This window comes from Candoia aspera, chromosome 2 (genome assembly GCF_035149785.1).
Source record: "Candoia aspera isolate rCanAsp1 chromosome 2, rCanAsp1.hap2, whole genome shotgun sequence".
Taxonomy (NCBI): Eukaryota; Metazoa; Chordata; class Lepidosauria; order Squamata; family Boidae; genus Candoia; species Candoia aspera.
Window position 1 is genome coordinate 184156372 of NC_086154.1, and position 15011 is coordinate 184171382.

The following is a 15011-nucleotide window of genomic DNA, read 5'->3' on the forward strand; positions in this document are numbered from 1 at the left end:
CGGTAATTGTATCAATTGAAGAGAACATAATGGTGACCTCCAATATTCTTCTAGACTGTGATCCAGTGTGACATTGTAATCTACTTTGTTTCCATACTACTTTTCACAACACGAACTAGAATACTGAGTGCTAACTGCAATGGTGAATCAGATACTCAGAAGTAGGATAGTTGTTTGAGCATAAGCCTGAAGTCAGCTGATGCCAATAGCCATTATGAAATCTGTATTTTGATAACAACTCTTCAGATCCTATATGCTAGTAAACCATAGTCACAAAGCCAGAAGCTACATGACCCATGTCACAGGCATGTATTGCTAAAGCCACAGAAGTATTGATTAGATCAATAAAATTGCCTTCTTGGGATCAATGAAATGGCCATTTCAACATGAAACCTTCACTTGAAGGAATCTTGTCTTTCTATTTACAAAAGTGTTCTGAGCCAGTGAATGTTTTTTTAATTGCTGGGGCTTTTTTAAAAATTAGTTTGACATATGAAGTTATATTCATTGCTGATTTCCAGTCACCTTTAGTACCTTCATCTGTACTTTCTGTTGTTTTCCACAAATGTAAATCATTATCTTTTATCCTAGTTGTTTTATCCACTGTTAGTTGCTACTTTGAGCTGTTTTGGAAGGAAGGCAGTATATAAATATGTTAAATTAATAAACATTGACTGTGCATGTTACCAAGCTTGTAGAATCTGGTTTAGAACCACAGGGGATATGAACATACTTAAAAGGTCCAAGAAATTTTCCATGAACCATTCTGTCTTCAGCTAAACAAACAAAATCTGATTTCCACCAGAGCCAATTTCTTACTGAAGGAGAGACGATCTGAGCTGCTGACACCATTAGCCTTTTGGGCAGGATTTGTTGCTTACACAAACATATGGCTCATTTTTTTTTGTGTACACCCATCCATTCATTCTTCCAAAACTCATTAGTCTGGCTCCCCCTTTCCCTTTCAGAAATGACTTTGCTAATTTATGATCCCTAAGGGACAGAGTCTCTGTCTGTCTCTGTTTCTCTCCCCTCCCCCACACATACATATTTACATATGTACACATAGGTCAGGTAATATCTTCTTTGACTTGAGCTCAATTCAAAGATACATCCATGTACCTTTTTTTTTTAACTCTACAGAAGTGATTTGCTATTATTCCTTTCTGTTTTGTTTTGTTTTTCCAAATCACCGGTTATAGCCTCCTGCCCTGTGGACTCTCCTCCGGGATTAACAAGAGGGTTTCTGTTAGCTTCTGAGCCTAGATAAGGTTGGAAGAAGGCTGTGGCAAGTATTGTTGCCAAAAGAACAGTTGGTGAGGCTACCAGGACTCAGACTTAACCTGAAGTTTTTACTTTACACACACAGAAGCCATTTCTTCCCTACCCATGCTTAGACAGCCATTTTACTCAGAAAGGCAGCATTAACATCCATTAAAAAAAAGCCATTTCATGTGCTTTTCAAAGCTTTGCAGACTTCAATGCAACTTGGAGAAATACATCAAAACAACAATTATTTCAAAAAGAGCAGAGGTCTGGTTGCTTCTGCTCCATTAATACTGTGATAGTTTTACTGAGCCAAAAGTTTGGCTCATTGCAAAGCCCCTCCCCCCACCTCCCCCATATTAAAGTGATTATCTATCGAAGACCTCTGGACCTATCCTCATCTCTGCAGCGTGCTGATAAGGCAGCTGCTTCTCTGCCGCCGTGTCTCCCTGGGCCTCGGTCGGTCTTTCGGTACAAACTGTGGCTTTGTTACTATGGCCTGGTGCTGTCACTTTCTCTGTTGTGCGGGCGTTTGATCCGAGCACAAAAGGGGGTGGGGAGGGGAGGGAGGCGTCTGTGGAGCCGATCGTCTGCTTGATAGGCATGGCTTGCTTCTTCTGCTTCTGCTTCGTTTTTTAAAAAGACACTTAAACCCAAGTGGGCCCAAGTGGAAGAGAAGCGACGGAGACGGAAGACCCACCCAGCACACCCAAATAGTTTAGCTCAAAGCCCCGCGTTGCTCCCTTCTTCTTCTCTTTTTATTCCAGCAACTGGGAGAGAAGCAACGCGTTTCTCTCGCAGCAGATGGCTTCCTCCAAGCTGAATCCAAATAACCATCATTTATCTTACCTTTCAAGAAGTTAAGGGGTTGCTGGTGTCCTTGCCTGGAACGAATAATTTAAATTCCTCCCACTCCTAACTCACACAGAAACACACAGTCTTCGCTGTAGTTCCTTCACCGAGGCGGGAGAAAAACGAGACTTCTTACTGTTAAGATTGCTTTGGATTTGCGTTTGTGTGTGTATAAAGTGTGTGCACGTGCATGTATGCATGCATGAGTGCGTGCATGGAGAGAGAAAGAAAGGAAAGAAGTAACTACTGAAAGACATAAGCTCTCAGTTTGATTCCAACACGTGCAGCGCGACCCTGGTCATTGTTTCGGTGGAAGAAACCTTCAGAGTTCTGTCGGATCCACCCGGTCCTTAGCGAAGGGCTTTAGTTTGGTTTCAGAAGGCTTTTCATCCAAGTCTACGTCCCTCGCAGTCCGGATGTTGTAAATGCTCCTAAATATATTATCTGGGAACTATGCTTCTGTTGAGAGGAACCGGAGCGAACCACCTAAGCCCATGGCTTAACGTTTAAATCAAACACAAGGGAAGAAAGAGAAGGAGAAAGTTGAAAAGTTGTAGGTGGGGTGTTAGATGAAGCAACACTTAGAGATGTAGCCATTCTAAACGTGCGGTGTGCTTGGATCTCTCCTGATCATAAACGTGAAGAGGTCCCATTGAGGAATAAAGTGCTTTAAAGGCTGATCTCTGTGTGTGCGTGTGCAAACGCACGCACACACACTTCCTGTGATCACTTGGCCTTAAAAAGAATAGATTCTTAGATACTAGAGATATTTTTAACTGAAAAAGGCTTATTTCTCTCCCTCTCTCCCTCCTCGATTTAATCAAGAACAAGCATATGTTACGACTTGCATAAAATAACGCCTCTCCAAAAGGAAGCTTAAAAACAAAAGAAGAAACAAACAAACAAAACCCCGTGGCTTTTGACTCTTAGCATCTCTGAAAATTATTACCGTTCTTCTTTGAACCCCTTCTTCGTACACCGGTCGCGGGAGACGAGAAAGGTGTGGTTTAGCGAGAAACTAAACCGTACGGCCCCTCTCTCCATGGTCCTGAAAAAAATCCGAACTTTGAGTCGGGAGATCATGGGAGACTGGCTTTGAGATTCCCCTTCATTCCCAGCCAGTGCACAATATAGACAATATACTTTTGCTGCTAAATCCTTCACATTTGTGATAGCGAGCTTCTTTTGTTTTCCCATTGCACTATCTTGAATTATTGAGCTTGGTTATGTTATTACTGCTGTCCAAAGTATGTTTATACTGGTATGTGTGCGTATAAGAGGAGGGAAAATGTTCTACTTTAAACAAGGATGCTCGTGATCAGAAGACATTGTTTGTCAAGAAGCACAGAAAAGTTGTGTGTGTGTGTATATATATTTTAATAGATGCAGCTTTTAGCTAGGGTGTAAGGCTTTTCCTTCATTTGTATGTGTGAAAATTTGATATTGGAAAGATGATTTCTTTTGGAAACTGATTTTGGACAAGGCCAAGTACACATTAAAAAATGAAAAAGGTTATAAATACCTAGAGTGAGGCTGGTCTTTCTATCAGCTTTATTCCTGCTTAATATCATTTGCTGCAATGTCAACTTCATACATACTGTGAAGTTTTTACATAAAAGAAAATTTTGATCCAGCTATTTGGCAAAAATCTGTATCATAGCACTTGTCTTGTATATGGGGTTGTGGCACCTTCTTCTATAAACCCCATTTAGTCCTGGAAGAAGTTTGAAAAAAATCTCAATTCTTAAGTAAAATAACAAGGAGATTGGGGGTGGGGGTGGGAGCAGAAGAGGAGGAGGAGGAGGAGCAGAAAAAGGAGGAAATACTTTTGAAACCTCTCAAGCTTGATTTTGAAAACTTAGCAAAAGTGTTGCTGTTCAATTTTTTCCATGAGCTGAACTGAAGATGGAGTATCAGCTTAGTAAGCATTCTAATCTTTGCTGGCATTACAGACGGCGACATTCCTTTTGTTTCTTCTATAACATTGCCAATTTTGTTGATATATCTCCAGAGTCCTGACTTCGGGCTCAAAGAACTAGCAAGATACTTACCTTGGTTTTGCCAATGGATAGCCCAGGGTGGCGATGCTCTTACCTTTTCTTTTTCTAATTCATTCTTCAAATGCCGATTTCCCAGACAATGGTCGGGCTTCATCAAAGGGATCCCAGACAATGGTCAAAGGAACAATAAGGAACGAAGGGCGTGTCTATATGCAAGGGTGGAATGTATTAAAAACAAAAAAAAAAGTTGCTGTGCTTTTCTTCAAATGTTGGCATCGTTGGGCAAGGCTGAACTTAAAAGGATAGTTGTGGATATCTGTTTCATGCCTTGTCGAAGTCAGAATTTCAGGTAGAATAAATAAAACATCATCTCCCCCCCCACCCGCCCCCGCCGCCAGGTCGTCAAGCTTGGAAACTTAAACCCACACCCTTCCTTAAGGTTGATTTTTTTTTTTTCAGGAACTGCATGACTTCTTAGGAAGTGATGTCCCTCACAGTAAATCTTCGATTGCTCTGATTTGGGGGTCGATTTTCTCTCATATAAACTCCTTGGTGCTGTGGTTGCCCATAGAATTCAACTTTCAAGGAGTTCGTTGTGGAGCCAGCATTCGGTTACCCTTAGCTGGATGGGAAGGGTTCGCTTTGGGAAAGCTGTCCGCTTGATTTTATCTGTAGGTTGCTACTTGAAGTAAAAGCAAAGCTTCCTTCTCTTCAGATTGTGTCGGCCAAACAGTAGGATCCTTGCAAGCTCTCTTCCGTGGCATTCTTCTCAGCTGAACACTCAAGGGCGCGCTACTACGGAACATTAATTTGCGTTGCACCGCTCTTTCCTTAAATCTCTTCCATGCAAATGCCTCAATTGGACTAAAGAGATAGGGGAAGCGCACGCGTGTGTGTTGCGGATCACCCTCCAAAGGACATGTAGTGCTTGATCTATGCAACTTAAAGCAGGCTAGGCAGTAACCCCCTCCCCCACCCCGCCCGCCGCCGCCGCCGCCGCCGCCGCCGCCGCCCTTCTCTCAGCAAATATGGTCTATCTAGAAAGCTTTTCCCCTTCGAGAGGAAACAGGGTGACTTAAGGAGAAGGACGCGGAGGGGCAGCAGCATGAAAATATTCTGTTTTGTTGATGGCCACCAAAGAAACAAAATCCTCAATGAGAATTAACTCTAAATAGTTGAGAGAATGTGGGTTTAGGGGAGCGCGCTCTCCCCTGTGTATAGAGGAAGTAAGTGAAAGTATTTTCTTCCCCAAACTTAGCTGTTCTAACTCCCAAACACCCCGCAAGTTTAGCAGCGGAACGTGCAATGGTTTTGAACCAAATTCATGGAGAATCGGGTACTTGTGGCAGATTGGCGGTATGGCCACAAAGCTAGACTGCCAATAAGTAATAAATCCCACCAGGATCTTCTTCTACAAAGGAAGAGGCAGGCCCAGCTTTTCTTTTCCTTTCTTTTGAGAAATTGATTGGAATCTGCCCTTTTTATCGGATGTGGCTCTCTTATGGACAAGTTCGGAGAGTGAAGCAAAGTCACCCCAATTCTTTCCTTTTGCTCCCTAAAGTTTTCTTACCTCATCCACTGGCAGCACTGCACTCTAACAGACAGTGAAGTTGGGGTGTGCATGTGCACGCGGGAGTTCTTCCATTGGGTACTCAGAAGTCATGCCATGTTCTTGGAACACTAGTGACAACAGGTTTGTGTCCCTGCTTAGGATGTTTCAACATAGCTTCAGACTAAGACGAGCAGTTCAGGGTCCAAACATACCGCGCAAAAAATAGGGGCGGAGGATGGTGGTGCAAGGACTCCTCGGTCTTGCATTTGTCTAGTTCAGGGAAGGAGAAAATGGGCAATGGAAACGAAAAGAGAGCGAGAAGGACAACCGACGGTGCAGAAACTTCCTTGCCAGGCAGCCTTGTCGCAAAAGACACGTTCGATTGCTTGCTGTCGGTCTCTGCCCGTTCGCCCTATGGTTGAATGTGGTATCGCTCAGCACAACGCACCTTGAAACGGGACTCCATCGAGCCCGTCGGAGTGGCATTGAGCGACAGCCAATCAGATCGGCCAGTGGCCGAGGGCGGCGCCAGATGCAGCCGCTTGGACCAATCGGAGGCGAAAGATACTCTGCGAGCAAGTTCCGTTGTCTCTGGATTCGGCGTATACTTCCGCGCGTGGCACCCGGGATAGGTGGGAGAGCCTGGCACGGCTGCAGAGACACATACACGCGCACACTCGTGCGGAAGCAGAGGAGCGCCGAGTGATACGGTTCCTATAAATCTGTGCTCTAGTCCACCTCCCATTTAAGGCGACCTCCCCCCTCATGCCTGTTCTCAGATAAGAGATGCTGCAGCTTACTTCGATTGGGAGCTGCTAGAAAGAAGGAGGAAGAGAGAGGGAGGCTGTCTTTTGAGAAACCCTCCTTTCATCCCTTCTTTCCTTTGTTCTTACCTTTTATTTCTCCTCCCCTCCCCCTTTTTTGTTTAGTTGTGTTGTAACAGGAGACCATTCAGTCTTGTCACGCTCCTTTTTTTAAGTTCCCCCCTTTCTTTTTTTAACCCCCCTCCCAATTTCTTTTCGTGTTCTGGGAGTGGAAAAAAAGAAGCTTTGATTTTAAATAAAATCCTCCATTTTTAAAAATCTTCTATTTGCAACTGTCCGCAATTTAGATTTTGGGTGTTGTCTTGAGACCTACCCATTTGCTTTTTTTTATTGGGAGACCCTACGGTATTACCTTTTTAAAAAACTGAAGCGAAAAAGGTAAGTTGTGCTTTATTTCATTAACCTTACTGTTGCCAGATAGTGACGATTTTAAGTTTTGGAGGTGTCAGATTGGCTAGGCTGCCTTGGGAAAGAATAAAAGTGCATGAGATCCAATTAAGTTTATCGCTCACACGCTTCCGCTTGGTTTCTTAGCAGCTTCAGCAGCATCGGTTGAATAGGGTTAGGTACTCCATATCATTTAGAGCGGCAAAAGGGTAGACGATGCACATTTTTTGTTACATTTTGTATTGCATGCATACATTTAAGAACTCACACGCAGGAACTGTAGCTCGCTAGCTTGGAGGTGTGAAGTTGCCTCAAAACAGAACGCTGACCTTTGCGTTGGATCAGCGGAAAGTGCTCAACGCTCGGCTGGGGTGTGAGTGAGTGAATGAAGGAAGGAAGGAGTACCGCTCTGAAGAGCTTAAATCGGCGCTTGCAGATCGGGCGGGATTAAGCTTCTAACTCTAATTGTATTAGCCGAATAGCATTTGCTTGGCTGGGAAGGGGAGAGAGATGGAGAAAGGATACGGGGACTTGAAAAGGGAAAAATCTGCAGACCTTGGTGTGTTAGCTGTGAAAGCGGATGCCTCGAGGTATGCCAGGCAGTCTGCGTGTATGTGTGTGCGCATGTGAAATATACTGTATATACATGTGTGGGTATAAAGGGACTGGATGGGAGAATCAGCTCTTTAAAACCCTTCTAATGTCAATTATAGCGCTCTGTAGGGAGGGTTCAGCTTTTATATCCGGGAGCCACGATTTTCTTTGTTCTGAAGAAGGGGGGGCGGGGAGAGACCCGCTTCAGTTCTGGATGTAGCCGAAAGGCGTTTTGCTTGGGAGCTCTGCTGGTGTATTCTTAGGTTTCGAGCAAGCCGTGTCTCCAAGTCGCTGTCCTTGGTCCTGACTGGGGAGGGGGTACGGCCGGGGCGGCTGCGTTCCAGCCTGGGAATAAAAAAGCCGTTCCCTGAAAGCGAAAATCCGTAGAGTCAGCCTAATGCCGACGAGTGAATGCTTCCCCAGACCCCCTTCGGTTGTGAAATTGACACCATGCTAGAGAGGATGCGAGGCGTTCCCAGTTCCAAACCCTGCTTTCGTTTCGCCTGGTGTCAGCATCTAGGAAGAAAAGCATCGCCTCTTATTTAATAAAGAAAGATGACACACAATCCCTGTCTCTCTCCCCCCGCCCCTGACCCCGACATGGTTGGCTTTCGCAGGAAAGAAGTTGGTGGCGGAGGAAGACGGCGATCATGGCTAGGTAGCGGCCAAGCATTTGCACAAGATGGCTTGAAAGGAAGAGATCCACTGTCTCTCGCGGCTGAAATTAAGGAGGTTGCGGTTGTATCAAGGACCGGCCTCAGGCTATGCTGTTGTCGCTTAATTTATGCCCAGCACGTTACTGTGCAATGCATACAGCTCCCTATTACAGGAAGAGCGAGGTCTCCCTTTCGAGTGCCTAGTCCGGGCCCTCGGCTGGTTTTCCTCTCGAGTTTCTCCAAGAAAATAAGAAGGAGCATAGGAGCAAGGAGCTGCGATTAAATTAACCATGTAGGTTTTCAATTGGCTGGGGGCAGGTGACTTATCAGCACAATCCACACACTCAGAACTAGACCGAGCGTTAGGCGCCCGAGGACTTGACGATCCCTTTATAGGCTGAATATCCAGATACCCCTCCTTCATCCCCTGAAGTGCATGTGCAGGTGTGAGTAAAATGGGACCCCATCTTAATCAGCTCGACCATCCGGCTGCGTTGAAGTATATGAAAGGCACCTATAGGATGGGAGAGATGTTCGTGGGACCCTCTAGAGGGGAATGGCTTTATTTTAGCTTCTCTCTCTCTCACACAAACACACTTCAGGAGCCAAGCCCATTTTCACTTTACACGTGGTGCTACCTAATGAACCTGTGGCTAAAGGGGTGTGGAAACGTGGCTTAGCTTCCATCTTCACAGGCTACTAGCTCGGAATGTCTTCAAATTTCGGTTTTTTCAAGCCCTGTTGCCGACCAGGGAGGCCAGGAGATAGGCGACTAACGCTGGAAAGTTAAGCTCCTCTCTCAGTGGAAGGCCCGCTAAAAACAGAAGCTGCAAACTCAATCTGCGCTGCACTTACAACCAAGCTTATTTCATAGGAGGTGTGAAGTTGCCTCAAAAATTTCATAGGAGGAGTACTGAGCCTATGTAGGAGTGTAGCAAACCAATACAGCTGTTTGTGAAAGGGGTGTATCCCCAAACAGTTGCCGTCTGAAGGTGGTTAGGTACCTGTACTATTTCACGGCCGGGGGAGGGGGGAATAGAATAGAATTCGACAGAATGACTTATATCGAATATTCCTAGTTAGGAGTAGTCTCTCAATATCGTAAGCCATGATAAAAGTGCCTTGTTGGAGCCCGACCTTGTATGTCCTCCCTACTCAACGAAGCGGGCTTTTGAGGCGCGCACGAAGCGAATGTGGCCAAGGTGACACCGAACATTGTTTCTGAAGCTACCTTGCTGGGCCGGGCTGTGAATTTAAAGAAGGGAGCAGGCCCGCGCGGAGCCCCGCTTAGGAATCCAAGGGCATCACCCTTTAAGCGACCCTGCTTTCCCTCTGCGGCAGGGCTGTAAAGGCCCCCGGGAACGGAAAAATGAACTCAGCCAGACTCCCTGCCCGGCTGTCCAAGACCGCGACCAGCTTCCTAGAGAGAGACTTCGAGGGAGCGGACAGCAACGCCGTCAGAATGATCTGGTGAAGGTCACGCGTACTGCGTCTTAGCCAAAAGCCGGAACAGAAAAGGGCTGTGGATGATGGGATTTGGAGCTGCCCAACGGGCAGGGCTTAGTCGAGGAAGCTTGAGGAAAGATGTGGAGGTCCGTTTCCCCTTTCTGAATGACACCACCCCCCGCCCAGCCCTCAGTTCGACTGCATTCTTTACGGCTTTCCTTACCTCCCCTATTTGGGGTGCGTGTGTTTGTGTGTAAATCCGGTCTAGCTGGCAGGAAAGCCATGGTTCCGAAGCCACTTCTACCCAGACCAGCTCCATTTCCAAAGGCTTTAGGCCCCTTGAGCTAAAAGGAGCCATGCCAGCCTTGGTGTGATCAGGGATGCCAGCAATCTTTACCTTGCTATAAGTCCCACTCAGCTCCGTTTGGGAAGTTGTAATCCCAGTTCATCTGGTGAACTGGTGAAGAGCATCAAGGTGGCCAGGCTATACCTGTGCTTTTCTGGATTTGAGAGATGCCATTACCCCCTTGAAGAGACTGGACACAAGACTGAGGTCCTATGGAGAAACAAGTGCATTCCCCAACTCTTTAAGACAGGGTTTCTCAACCTTGGCAGCTTGAAGATGTGTGGACTTCAACTCCCAGAACTCCCCAGCCAGCATGGCTGGCTGGGGAATTCTGGGAATTGAAGTCCACACATGTTCAAGTTGCCAAGGTTCAGAAACAATGCTTTAAGAGATGCCAGGAACAAAACCAGCCCTGGTCCTGCACAACCAAAATTACAGCTATCTGGAAAGCATTTAAGTCAGTTTGGATCCAATGGGATTTTTGGCCAGCAAACCCTTTCCTCCTCATTCATTTAGAGAACAGGACTTTTTGTTCAAATCTGAAAACCACCACCATTACCCTTGGCATGATGGCTTAAGTGCTTTATGGATGGGAGCCACAAATGATTTCCCTCATGGAGCTCCATAGCCGAACATTAATCTTTAACGATATGCGCTGCAGAGTTAAGAGGCTTTATGGATTACAGCCAAAAAATTGCTAATTCGAAAGACTTTATTCCATAGTCATTCAGCTGACCCGTAGAATTATTTTAAAGTAGATTACAGCCTGATCTGCTTGCTCACTTTCTAAGGTTACTTTGAAGTAAGTCTTTGGGAATACAGGTGTGACTTTTCACTGCACATGGGTGCCTTTTTGAATTTTTGGTAAACATCAGTGCACAGCTCAATTCTACTCATTACTTACAGGAAGGAACTACTGAGCTCAATGGGATCTACTCCCATATATGGGTCCCTATGTTTGTGCAGTTTTAAGGTTGAGCTTGTACACCCATTTCATGCAAAATAGTTAAATTGCTAGAATTAACTACTTAGTAAGCATGCACTTCGTTTTGTAGATGTAATTCTAGGCACATATAAACTAAGGGCAAGTTCGCTATAATTTAGCAATCCTCTGTTCTGAGAAAACTCAAGAGAAAGAGCTATGACTTAAGACTGCATCAAAACAGCCTGCTTCTAGTTGGGAGATAAATCCCAGGTTTGACAAGGGCCCATTGCAGTTGCATTATTATGGCAGTCTTGCTTTGAAGGGAATCCTGGCAAAAACGAGTTTATTTTGGTCTAGATCTACACCCTAGGCTGAATTAATCCCATTCCTTTAACTAGAATTGATTTTGCTTCTTAAGAAGCACCCATAGTATCTGAGGCCTTTAAAGGTTCAGAATTGGAAGTTAACTGCTCCTCTGACCACTTTTTGGAATTATGATAAAGAGCAAGGATGCCTCCCTCCCCGATAAGGACATTTAAAACCATTGATTCAAAAGAATTACTCGTTGCAAAGGTTCGCGTGCCTAAAAATCAGAATGGGGTACATTACACAAACGTACTCTCAGAAATATAAACAGCAACAATATAAATGAAGGCTTCGCGCAAAGACACGTTTGCGAAACCCCATTGGATATTGACGCTTTTTACCGAGGTATTTTTTTTTTTTTACAGGAGAATGAAAGCTAAGACTGCTGGGATTTAAAACTTATTACCATAGAATACAAAGAAAGCAGATGAAGGTGGGGTCGAGGCGGAGCCTCGGGTTTTTTTAATCTTTGACTCCGCCTTCTCGGCGCAGGCGCATTTCAGGGGTGCCCCCTGTTGGTGAAGAGCTGGAAGGGGCGGTTTTTTTTCCCGCCAGTGCCCGCCTATCGTTTTGTGCAGAAGGCGACTCCAAGAGTAATTTTTGAACTGAACATTGAAAAAAAACCTAGAGGTCAGATTTTATTTTTCTGCAAGGGGGAGGGAGGGCAGAATTGTGTATTTTAGCCATACACGGCTGTTGCAAAGATGGTGCATTGCTATCAGTGATATTTTTTTCCTTTTTAAGAGATGCGTTTCTTTGGTCAGTAGTATGTAATATTCTCTCCCCCCCACTTAAAAAAAAAAACCAGGCGAGGTCCTTTGCAGTTCGGTTATACATATGCCTAGAACGGTGCTCGGCCATTTCAAACAAGTCCTGGTGCTGCTCTCGGCTGCAGTATGCACGCTACCCTGGAGTAATTCCCATACTACGTATAGGTGGACAAATAGAGGTTTACATTGTTTTAGCATTAAAAACCATTGAATCTAGCGGGGGTTGGCCCTGAATGGCGGCAAATTTGGGGGTCCTCGGTGATTTACCAGGCGTGGCGCTACGACGCCTTCCACTCGGGTAGGGCAAACTAAAGTTTAAATCAAGTGGCTGATATTTGGCCTTGCGCACGGCGGTCTTATATTAGAAATTCACAGGCAGGCTTTCCAAGGAGAAAAGGGCTACAGGTTGACGAGCTCAAAAAGCTCCTTGAAGCTCAACTAACTCCTGAGTTGGATAGAGGTCGCGTCGTTGGAATGGCAGCGTTAAGGATGATGCCAGAAGCGCAGCTACTCGGGATGCGGTTGCCGCGCGAAGAATCAGGCAGGAGACTGCAGACTTTCTTCGGCGTTAGGCCAAGGCTGTTCACTTCGGATAGGCGTGGAGGGCCAGGGGTGGATAAAGGATTTGCACGAGGCAACGTTCATACTTGAAAGTAGTCCTGGCTTCCTTGAGCTGTATAAAGTCCTCGGAGACTTTTGAGGGGCTTGCAAAACCAGCGCCTTGCTACTGGCGCAAAAATAACAGTTGGCTTGTTCGGCAGGAGGCTCGCTCGTTAAAGCCGCGTTCAATTGCACCCAGCGGAGCGCTTCGGGCGCGACCGGCAGGGGGTTGCATGGGGGGCGGAGAGGAGCCGAACGCCCTGCCAGGTGTGCGGGATGGCCACGGGCGGGGCTTCGGCGGTGGGCCGCGTGCCTCTTAATTCCGCCCGAGCACGCGCAGGTGCTGAGCGATTGCCGGACATTATTGGTGGAGTAAAAAGGCGTGCGCGGTGGTTGCTGCCTTGCCAGCCCGGATTCAGGTAGGCTTGTAACCTCTGGAGACTGCTGAGTTCAAGCCTTACTTGGGCTTTACCAGGTTAGTTAGAGCCTTGTCCTGGGAGGGCGGGTCCTGCTGCTGCCGCCTTGAGATAGGTGATGAATGGGGGCAAGATAGGAGTTAGGTCGGTTCTTCATTTTCTTGCTGTGTCCTTTAGCTACAATAGAATTCCACTTTTATTTTTCAGGGTTTTGGTAAAAAAAATTTCTAAAATGTAAGGATGTGTGGGTAAACCTAAGATGTACTAGTGCTAAAACAAGCACTATAGTTGTATTTGGGTGGTACACACTCACATATACACACACACACAGACATATGCACAGCTATGCCTCCTGATATATTTAAAAATGCTCTGCTTGTATTGTGGCAGAATTGCCTTCTTCAAATCTAGTGCTTTCCAGTTAGGCTGGGTTATAACTCCCATAGGCCATAGTTGGTCTGGCCAGCAGCTGCACAACTTGGGGGCTGTCAGGAGCTGGAATACAAGGGACCTGGGGGTGCCAGTTAAGAAAGGTTGGAGAAGGACATGCTCTAGAACAAGGAAATGAATGAGTTTCCAAGACAATACCCTGACCTGTGTACTGAGCAAAGTTAAGAAAGATATTCTAGAGTTAGGAGGACTTGTTAGATTCTGGTCAGAAGCGCAGGCAGGTTTTGGAGCAGTTCCTTGATCAGATTGTATAATTGGGAGTGTAGGCTCACTGTACTTCCAAGTAAAGTAATCTTTATATTAGTATGCTGAAATGTAATACAGTGATGACATAACTGCAAACCATTGCGGGCTTGTGTTGGAGTAAACCCCATGTAGTTAAGTGAAGCTTTTTAAAGTAAACACCCTTGTAGTCACTGTGATTACTTTTATATTTGCTAATTGAAATATTGAAACTGAAACCTGGATTAAATCTTGCTGGGAAACTTGAATAGAATTCTGCCAATTCAGTTAGGTTAGTGATTCTTTTCTTAAATAAAAATTGAACCTTGAGGAAGGAGTTGTAGGGGACCAAGCAGCCCCTGTGATAATACCCATGAGGGGTTCTTATGAGTATGCACAATTACTTCTGGGAATACAAGTGTGAGCTATTCTATTCCCTATATACCATTTTGCTAAATTACTGTAGAATTCAAATTGGTTTTCCAACCAAATTGATGCTCAAAGGAATCTGAGTTGCTAAAGGCCACAAATGAAGTTGATGAGTCTTATTGCATTTTTCAGGAGGGGAAAAATGACTGTGGTTGAAAATAGTGAAAGTCTGGGACCATGAGTTCTTATAAGTGGGCTGGAGGGGAATTTCTCAACTTGGTGGATTAGATAGAGTGGCGATTACACTGAATGCTATTATACTTTATTGAGAGTAATTGGAAGCTAAATGCAGATGCAGCAAATCGAATAAGGTAAGAAAAAAGATATTAGAGCCAGCAATTATTGAGGTATGATCTGTATGCATGGGTATCTACGTGCATATATAAGCAAGCATCTCAAAAATAATCTGCAGTGCATATGTGGAAAAATATTAAAATCATTGACACTATTGATGTATTTCCTAAAATTAGATATATGTAAACTATGGTTATATTTAAGGCCGCCTGATTTGAATTGGCTGAGATGTTTTCATCTTATTAAAACTAATGGGAATTACAAATGCTCGATTGGGCAATTGTACAGATTCTTACTCTGTGATGCTTATTCAACATAATGTCCTTCCTCTATGCAAACTAATAATTGAAAATTGCTTTTGTTATCAGACTTCTCTGCTTCCCTAGCAGAATAATTTCTAGCTTTTTTAGTCAAAATATTTCTTCTCTTGTTAGTCCCGTTCTCTCCTTTAACTCACTGACCTATTTTGGGGCTCAGGGAAAGCACACTCATATAAGCTGAGACTTCTGTATCTTGGGCATACTTAAATAAAATTTCAGCACAAGATTAGATCTCCCCAACCTAGACCACGAAGGTGTAATTATTGTAGTTATTGCTCCTTAATTAATCTCACAAT

General features: G+C 44.9%; 1 protein-coding gene across 6 annotated transcripts in view; it reads left to right on the forward strand.

Moving 5' to 3' along the window:
- Positions 1-6317: 6317 nt before the first annotated feature.
- The window catches only part of ELAVL2 (ELAV like RNA binding protein 2), a 135037-nt gene continuing 126343 nt past the window's right edge, over positions 6318-15011 (forward strand). For all 6 annotated transcript variants that reach the window (XR_010067312.1, XM_063295006.1, XM_063295008.1 and 3 more), the window contains exon 1: positions 6318-6872. The gene's annotated coding sequence lies outside the window, so the exon portion shown is untranslated. The remainder of the gene's footprint in view (positions 6873-15011) is intronic.